Source organism: Lasioglossum baleicum, chromosome 2 (genome assembly GCF_051020765.1).
Source record: "Lasioglossum baleicum chromosome 2, iyLasBale1, whole genome shotgun sequence".
NCBI lineage: Eukaryota > Metazoa > Arthropoda > Insecta > Hymenoptera > Halictidae > Lasioglossum > Lasioglossum baleicum.
In genome coordinates, this window is record NC_134930.1 from 17,474,225 (window position 1) to 17,484,109 (window position 9,885).

General features: G+C 41.4%; 1 protein-coding gene across 8 annotated transcripts in view; it reads right to left on the bottom strand.

The window, feature by feature from the left end:
* Sox102f (transcription factor Sox102F) overlaps positions 1 to 9,885 on the bottom strand; it is a 395,175-nt gene that overhangs the window by 84,034 nt on the left and 301,256 nt on the right. The window lies entirely within an intron of this gene.

Here is a 9,885-nt window from a genome sequence, read left to right on the forward strand (position 1 = left end):
TTTTTGATGACGCACAAAAATGTTTTATCATAATTAATTTTAAAGGAGATATTTTATTCGTGTCTAAATACATTTAGAAAATTGTTACCGATTGTCAAGCGATGATTAAAAATTTCTTGCACTTGACTGGTTATAAAATGCTAAAAAAAAATATATAAAATAAACTTTTTAAAAACCTCACTTACATTAAAATGCACTAAAAAGGAGAAAGCAATTTTTTGTAGACATTAGTGACTATAAATAAAAGCGTGGAACGCTAAACTATATTGACGTAATCTTTGTGGGCACTCCACGCTTTTATTTATAGTCACTAATGTCTAAAAAGATTATTTTCTCCGTTTTAGTGCATTTTAATATAAGCGTGGTTTCTAAAAAGTTTTTTATATATTTTTTTATTTTCTACTTTTTAAATGGAACGCAAGATATAGTAATACTGGTATGAAATATGATAGTAAGATATGGAAATACGCGAGATAGAATGAGGGGATGACTTCGAGCGACGACGTCTCTTTATGGAATCAGAAATCGTCCGAAATGGAACTGAATGAACGGAACACCACACTGATTGAGCTTTTACGGTGTGAAATGGGTCAGTGGAGTGGGAATGAGTCGGAGTGGGAACGCGTAGTGGAGTAGGGAGCGCTGGCGCGCGGAGTGGGGATCGCTGAACGCGATTATGTACTACCGAGTATCGCGCGACGAGGTGTGACGGTTAATATTAAAATTTTTCTTTCTCCTGAACGCACAGATTTTTAAAATTTGTTTTTTAATATTGCATTGTCATCCAGTTCTGAGCTATGTTTAAAGTTCCAAGTCTGTAGCTCATCCGGAAGTGGCTTAAAATTCGATTACAAGATTTGACGCATACAACAACAACAACGACAACTCGGCAAGCTAATATATAATCTCGTGGTAAAAAATAATTTATTCATCCCTGAAATGTCTCGAAAATATTATTCTCACTCAGTCTTGAAAACATTATATAAAGTCATATTTAATATTAAAGAAAAGATTCTCGATACGTGTTAAATCTTCTAAAAATATTTGATCTTTTACTCACCCCCTCCCATTTCGTATCGAATCATTTTCAACAGTTAAACACGAGTTCACTTCCCGTTTGAATTGAAGCAAGATCCAAATTACACACAGATCAAAGTGGATTGTCCACTAAAATTAACGACTGCTTTGTGTCCAGACTAGAATCAGACTAGACCACGGTGCGCACATAATTACCGATTCTACCGCTTCGAACACTGAATCACTATTGTCTACTCATTACACCAATTGTTAGTTTGTGACGTTCTTCATACGTCATCTAAACCCAATACATCGTAATGCTTCTCTACAATTCAAATACAATTCTATTCTATTGCGAGTCTGCTCTTCTTGTCGCACCTTTTTCAACCGGTTTTTTCGGTCCTAAGTCCTAGGTGCATCAAAGTCAAGTGTACACGAAGGATGCGTTTCCGAAGGCGATGAATGAATTAGTATTATAAACAGAAGGTAAAAGTATTATCATTACTCGCTACAGTGTAATACTCTGTTGAAACAATTATTTATTGTCGTATTATTGGAAACACTATCTTCTTCTATGATAAAACTACACGGTCTAAGAAGCTGCACGGGCCGGAGGGTTTTCCTTAGATCAAGTACTGGAAATTATACAGTAACACACCTGTGCAAGAATTTATTCCTCGTTTTTGTGTCTCGGAGAAAAAAATGAAGAAAAAATCGTACAACTTTAGCTTCGTTGGTTTCGATCGAAAATAACTGGATGTTAATATTTCCACCCCGTTATCAGCTCGTCCCGCAAAGATTGAAGACGAGGGCCGAATGATCGCGCACAATTATTCAGACGGTTATCGGAGTCAGAGTAAATGGGCCACGGTTCTGTTTTCGCGCCGAAAGAATGATTTTTATCTAGTATCGCGCTGCCGAACGGCTAACCGTAGACAAGATACTTTATCGTCAATGTTTACACATATTGTTCGCGGTTGCGCAACACCGTGCGTTCTTTTCGCCGATAGGATGCGCCGCGCCGGTCCATGCTATCGCGATTTTTATTTTCCTCATTCATGGTGAACGTGAATGTTCTCTCTGTATATATCTCTCTCCGTTCCTCTCTCTCTCTATCTCTCTTCCTCTCTTCACTCTGACGTTTCTGGGATTCTCGGTTGCGCATCGATTGACGGTGTTCATCGACATGACACGCTAGATTACTAGAACTATGAAGCAAAATCGATTACTTTCTAGCACGTTATAAAAGCAGCAAGAGTGTGTTCAGTTCGATCTTTATGGAAATTTCATATGTCCAAAGAAATAGATGTGTCCCAATAATGTGGTACTTCCTTGAAAGACGTGATTCTTTCTTTCTTTTCTTTGCTTAAAAATTTCCGGGCATTCAGCTCGGAAAATTGATTAGCTAAATTCGTTTCTTCCCGGAACATCAAGTGTGAGCACTCGATGAAATCGCAAGCCAATAGGGAAGAAAAGAAGAAGATCGGAGGACCAAGCCACCATTTTCAACTTCACACGCACGCGTCCGAGGAATTGTTAGCGGCGGGTTGTCAGTAGTAATTATAGCTGTCCGCGGATCTCTTGCTACCATGTTTCGCGCGGCAATTCCCCAACGTTTCACTTCGCCGAGCGAAGAACCATACCTCGAAGTGAACAATTTCATTCTTCTATCGAACCGAGACCCGCAAACGATGTTTATCGAAATTTCGTATCTCCGTTTCGATGAATAATTAGGTGCACTCAGGTCAAAGCACTCTGGGTGCTTAACGAAATCGTTGCGATCCGCTAAAAAATCTATTATACTTTATTCATACACCGGCGAAATTCGATTTGCGCACGGCGTTGCATTTTGTATGGCTCGAAATACATCGACGATCTTCTGTGTGTGCGCGCACTGCCGGGTGTGCTATAGCAAACGTGGCTGCGATTAGATCACCGTGTGAATTAAATATTATATTATTAACTGTACATCATCGAACGAGCAGACATTTCATTCCCGGTTATTGATTAATTGATACGGTTTCAATGTGAACACTGGCAATACGATATTGTATAGTTCGTGCCGCGAGCACGGAGATCAGGAAAATATAAAAGGAGGCAGAATCGGACGATGAATATGGATGGAAACATTGAAACGTTTTGATAACACGGTCTTGCAGCTATGTGTTTATTTTTTTGTCGATCGCTGAGAACACGTTATGTAAAGGAGCGTGATTTTTCCTTTTGCGAACGGCGACATCGACGAAAAACAATGCATATTCCGATTTTACGAACTCGCTTTTTCTATTCCTATCGTTCTTGTGTTGCCACATTGTGCTCGAGCCGGCTGCGAAACTGTTGAGATTTCCATTCAGGAAGTGTTGCAGATTTCCTCGAACCCGATCATGAAGAAATTAATCTGTAAATGCAACCTCATGATTCGATACGTGGTGTTGTTTTTTTGACAATTTCTGTGTGTACAATTTTATTACCTCGTTGCCTGAATAGCTGATTTTTATTTAAGTATGGTGATTGAGTTGATGTATTTTTTGATTATACATTTTAAGAGTTTGGTTGAGGGATTTTTGGAAAGGAATTTGGAGTAACCTAACAAGCTGTGTATAATTTGCAGATTTATTCAAGCAAAGGTAAGAAATTTATTGATGAAAATAGATATGAAAATGTTATCTTTATCATTAACCTCCCATTAGACTAATTTTTCAATTCTAAATGCTCACAAAGAGTTATTGCAGGTCAAATAAAATTACTGTCACAAAATTATGCATTTACACATTTTCAATCTATTAAAAGTATTAAGCGAGGAAATGATTTTAATATTTTCAAAGGATATTTTTAAAAAGCAGAAAACTGTATATTCTGTGCTATTGTGTTGAGATCTAGAAAATAAATCTGGATTGAACTCCACGAGCTATGCATGACGAGCGACGATTCCCCAAGTTCAGCATTCAAAATTCGCAGCAGACGCCGAGCCTCTAAAAATCATTTGCCCGGCACACAAGGCGAACCGCGTTGATTTATGCGATCGCTCACCGAATCGGAAGATAAAAGGCCACGCTTAAGTGCTGCCATAATGGCACAGTGTTAAACGCTCCGCAAAAACGTTAGACCGTGGTCGCGCGTGTTCGACGAGCGAAGGAAAATTCGCGCATCCTTTGGCAGCGTGTAGATCAACGTAACTTTATTGCGGCGATAAAAAAAAAAGCGAACGGTAGAAGGCACGAGTTTCGATTGTATTCACCGACACTGATCGATTCACGTGTGGCTCGCAATTACGCAACTATCGCGAGTTAGCATAATTCCGCGCGCGCGGGCGCGAGCACACGGACCACCGCGTTTCGTGTCAATGCATCGCGAAACCGTGCGTCCGCTTTTAATTATTGCGCTCCTCGAGATTATCCGGTATTTTTGGCGCGTACCGCCTGTACTCAGGAACGTGGTCCTAGAATCCGGGTTATTCTCGGAGAGAGTGCTTAGCCCGGAAACGTTTGTAATTGATTAATAAGACGTTTGAACGTGATCGATAGAATCGAGAGGCCCGAGCGCCCCTTCGCGCTCATTGATTCGACGGGGCCAATCAATTTCGCGGATCGCGCTCGTCCAACACCTTGCAAAATACACGGACAATCGTTTGATCGAGGAAAAACTCAACGGACGTACCGAAGCAATTGTTTTTTCTCATTGTCGAGAGATCTTCGGAAAATTAAAAATATTCTGATTATTACAGGAAGATGCTTGAACCTCGGGTTAAATTTTATTCGGCTAATGAAGATGAGCAGCGAATCAAATTTTATACGTCCCTGTCGAGTAAGTTTTCAATCAAATATGAATTGATTCGCATAAAAGTTTATCCAGTTCGTATTTTCAATTAATCCATGATATTTAATTCGTATGTTCTTGCCTTTCGGTACTTTTGCAATTAATATTCGAATAAGATATTCGAATAAAAAATGATGGATTATTCGAATGAATAATTAATCTCCTTTATATATGTGATTTTAATTACAGAACTTCTGAAAGTATATTGAAATGAAAATTATTCAGCTTTTTTTCTCACACACAAATCAGTGAATAAAAAGTCGATTAGTACACTTCTGGTAGCTAAAGTATTAACATGTTGGCTACCGTGTGAACTTAATGTCTGTCACACTAGTCTTGTTCGTTCCATTTGCATAAACTATCGGAGGCATCAATAATTATCACTTGGTAATTAAGCTTGCTTTGATTAAGAAGAAAAACGTTCTGGTTAAATAATAACGTTAATAAAAAATTGTAAGGCAAGCAACGGACATACGTATGTTTCCCACATAAGGCATCTGATATGTATACATGCTACCTCTCATTCATTTTCTTAGAGATCGTCGATAAAAGGAACAATTTTTTGCGAAGTTTTCCTTTTGTAACGAAGTTTTCCTTATCGATATATCGCAATAATGGCGGAGAACAACTGATTATCTTGTCGAAGCTGTCGCTAAATCAACCTTTAAGGAACAACCTTTAACAAATCAGAGGTCGTAGATTTTATCGAATACGCTAATAATCACTTTTTTGTAATCGCATACAGATATTTAAAAAAAAAAAATCGAGGTATCCGTCGCCTAACAGGATGCAACAAATTACAGAACGCAGCTCGTTTTACACATCAATTAGAATTAGACAGTGTTCTAGAATGTAAATCTCGTCTATGAAATTATATCGCTGGAATGTTTAGAACCGTCGACAAAAAAATTAACCAAAAAGAATTTTGCAGGCTAGTTTAGACGAGACCGCGAACTCTAATAACGCGCTACAGTCTCTGTAAAAGTATCGAATTACTTGATTCTTTGTAATTAGAAAGTAGCTTGTGTTCAAACTGTGTAAAGGATTGTGTAACTTGTTTAAATTGAGTTGCTAATGACTGGACTGCGGATGTTTATGCAATTTCCAGTTTTTAAAAGCAGCTCCGACAGTCAACATCGGCTGCGAATTCGTTTCCCTTCTGCTGACTGCGAGCATAGTACATATTGATTTTTTATCAAATTATTTGTGGCACTTCTTGAACAATTTTTTTAACAAGGGTGCTCCACAAGACGAGCATCTTTGTGCAAAATAAAAATTTCCTGTCAATTCTACAAAACAGAAGAAAGTTTAATCATTTCAATTAATTGACAATGATATATTTTTCAATTCTTCTGCTGTCAATACAGGTTTATATTTTGTCTATTTATTTTCGTTATTGATGCATCAAATCCGCAGTCTCGTTATTACCAATTATTATTAATTTTGTTGACGAATTCGTCGTGAAAATAGATGGTCGCTCTAAATATACTGATTATAAAATGCGCGATTGCGACACGTTGCAACGTGTTGTGCATAAATGCAGAAACATCCCCGATACACTGATGAGTCTATTATTAGGACCATCAGACGTCCAAAATTGTCTCAGACAGTTTAGAATCGAAAGAAATCAATGTTTTCCAAGGAGAGATAGTAGAGTATCGAAAAGAACAAATACTTAATTCGCTTGAAACGGAAGAATGAAACACAAAAATTGGAAAATGCAGAATTCACACACAGTGAAAATGAAAAATAACGAAAACAATGCTTTCCAAGTCATTTCAATTACAATGAAACCTTGGAATTGTAAAGTAAGGGGTTAATTTGGGGAGGACGTAATAGGGGGTTGATCAGGCTTCTGTCAGCGGTCTAATCAATCGGTACACATGTTCGGTCGCGACGCGGCAGCGCCCAATTAGCTGCGGCAGTCTCGATAACCTTTTAATAGCCAAGTCCGCGAGTCTGCGAGAGCTCTTGTGATGCGCGCTCGTGCTCACGGCCCGCAATTGTTGCACGGCCAGCCCGAAGAAGACAAAGAGTTAATGGGACGAGTAATAATACTGGTCCTGCCTCGGCAGACAGCACAGAACGTTGCAGCCCGTTCCGCCAAGGCTCTATTTTCGGGTCCGTTGTTGTCCGATGTATGTACCGTGGCAACTTTCTTGCTTTGCTCGTGGCCGTCTAGCTTGCGCACAGTCCGACGACGACACACTTCGGCAAATTTCTATTCTGAAGTTGTTGCCCGCGGTCGTGCCGCCTGCGTTTCCTGTCTCGCGTACCCCCCCGGTGGATGAAAGGAACACCTCGATTCCTCGAATTCCCGTGGCAAACCGTTTGTCTTGCTCGCACCTCACCTCGCCTCGCGTCGACGCGAGCCGCGACGCAACGAGCGTTTGATCGAACAATGCGGTATTAATCATTCGGACCGACGCTTATTTTCGAGCGGGCCCGATGCTTAAATAGCGCGGTTGCATCCGCCGACACCCGTGCCGCCGAGATTACGCGACCGAATCCGCTAGCATCGCTTTCGAGAACAATGACAAATGAATGAACCGAAGTCCAACGCATCGGACCGGGTGCAAGAACACGTAGAAAGAAGTGTTTCAGCTCTTTGCCATACTCTATTTCTTATTTGACGGCTGTGTGAACTTCAAATAATAATAATAAAAGGAGCAATGATCAGAACAATCTTAAAAACTGTCACAGCAATCGTCAGAACAATAAATCGGATGCAATTGAGAGAAAACGTGAGCAGAACTAAATGACCACAATGATTTCGTCGTTCCTTCTTCAGAAAGGACTTAGGTTCCGTACCAAAGTTAAGAATGCACGTGGGGAAGCCTTTTGACAATTCCAGTCCGGAAGCGCTAGTGCCAGTCTGGTTGCCAGATGCACGAAATTGACAATGTCCAAGGAAGAAGGGAAAGCACGTGTTACAGCACGGAATTCGACGGACCACGAAATTGGAAGATGAAGAAGTGGGGGGGTGCTCGGGCTGGAACCTTGAGAGCCTTTAGGGTACATTAGTCGATGACAGTAGGCTTGTCAGAATTTTTATTAGAGGATCAGTGAAGAATCGGCGATTTTAATGAATATTAGTGTGATGTCCGTGAAGTTGCGAATGAACCAGACGAAACCAACGAGTGAATGGAACGAATGAAGTTGGATGGAACGTGAGAGCAAAGAATGAACGGTTACCAAGAAGAAGGGGACACTTGAGCCGAAACTTGAGTGGTCTTAGGGTACAGTAGCTGAGGACAGTAGAATTGCTAGACTTTGTTGTCGCTGTCAGATTTCTTACTTGAAAAATCTTTGTTTTAAAACTGGAGCACAGTGGATAATGAGTTAGCGTAATCTCTGTGGCACTAAGAATGAACAAAACGAAATCACAGTAAAATTGTCATTGTTCAACGGCATCGGATTTCTCATTAGATCATCGAGGCACTTGTCACTTTTAATGAATATCGAGTCAATGTATTCTGCACGACTGTAAGAGTGACGGAATCGTCGAATGAAGTTGCTTAATTAATTCGATGAAAATCAATAATATAGAATGAAGAAGAACACTTGATCAATAACTCAAGGCACCTGAGATTCCAATAAAATTGTCATGCTTTGTTCGCCGTCAGATTTCTCATTAGATTATCGCAGGTACTCCGATTTTAATGAATATTGAGTCGCTATAATCTCCGTGGCCCCAAGACGAAGCGCCATAAAAACACCGCTATGCCGATGTTAATTAAGGCTACGGTGAAAGAGTTATTCCTCTGTCTCCTCTTCAGAGCGAAAACCCTTCGGCAACCCTTCACGGTTTAGCTGTTTATGCAAAACAGAGGCCCGGCTCTTTGATGTCCAACGAAAACAGACTTACTACTTTGACTCCCAACTTTGCTACTTAAAAAATTTCAATCAAAGATCGATTCACCTGCGACCACAGGTTATTGACCACTCGTGGGCCTCTCGTTCATCGATCAAGCTCAATCCTCGATATGTGACAAGATAATTACTCCTAACTGAAGAAATTACAATCTGACGTGGCTGTAATTCTGCAGAGACTTCAATTTGATCTTACAATAAACCTTTAGCTATTCTCAAACCGATTTTTGCACAATTGGTCCAGCGGAATGATAGTCATAAAGAATAAGTAGGAAGCGAAGACATCGAAATTGCCAGGATCCTATACGAACAATTAAAGATTGAGAAAGCAGTGCACCTGCCATCCCCTAAACCGAGTATACCCCAATAGCCCAACGCAACAAAACATCTGCCTGCCCTTCTGGATTGCTCGTTGCATCCGCCGCGTTCCTGCACGATAACCGACACCCTAGTCATATTCGTCGTACGAACGACCCCATGAACCTTCCTTTCCCAGGAACAGATCCCTCCCCCGCGTTCCATGGGGCTGTGGCGACAGGATCGACAGGCCGGCAAGTGGTTGTCGGGACGGTTTGAAGAAAGGAAAGGAATCTCGTCCGGGATTTCGAAGAGAGAAAGGAGCAGCAGGAAAGGCGGTGGAGTGAACGGGAAACTGTTCGGTGGAGGGACCGAAGGGAAAGGGGACAGAGAGACAGAGGCAGGGAGGGTCACTGGGTCAGATGCATTGCGTGCGTCCCTCTCTGTCTGCACCCTCCTTCGGGTGCCGCGTTTCTCTCCCTGGATCTGTCACTCTCTCCCGATCTCCTTCTCTTTTCCTCCGGGGAACACATGGCCCTCGTGCACCACGCCTGGCAGCCACGCACATCAAATGTGTGTGCGTGTGTTAGTGTGTGTGTGCGAGCAGTCATCACAAGGACCGGGAGCGTCACTGACATTATCTGTTCGTCGCACAGATTGCGTACGATCGCTCGAACACACGATGCTTTCGATATTCCCAGGTTGAATGGGAAGATCACCGCGTGGATTATCATTGACCAAGGTGGTGGAGGATGAGCTGTCAGGTGGGGTATATAGCCAGTCCCCATGGTCGCCTTTCTATTTACTGAACAAGGGTAAGCGGCGCGTGGAGGATCGACGGTGTGCTAACAACACGGTCACGTGCTCGTGCGACTCACTCAC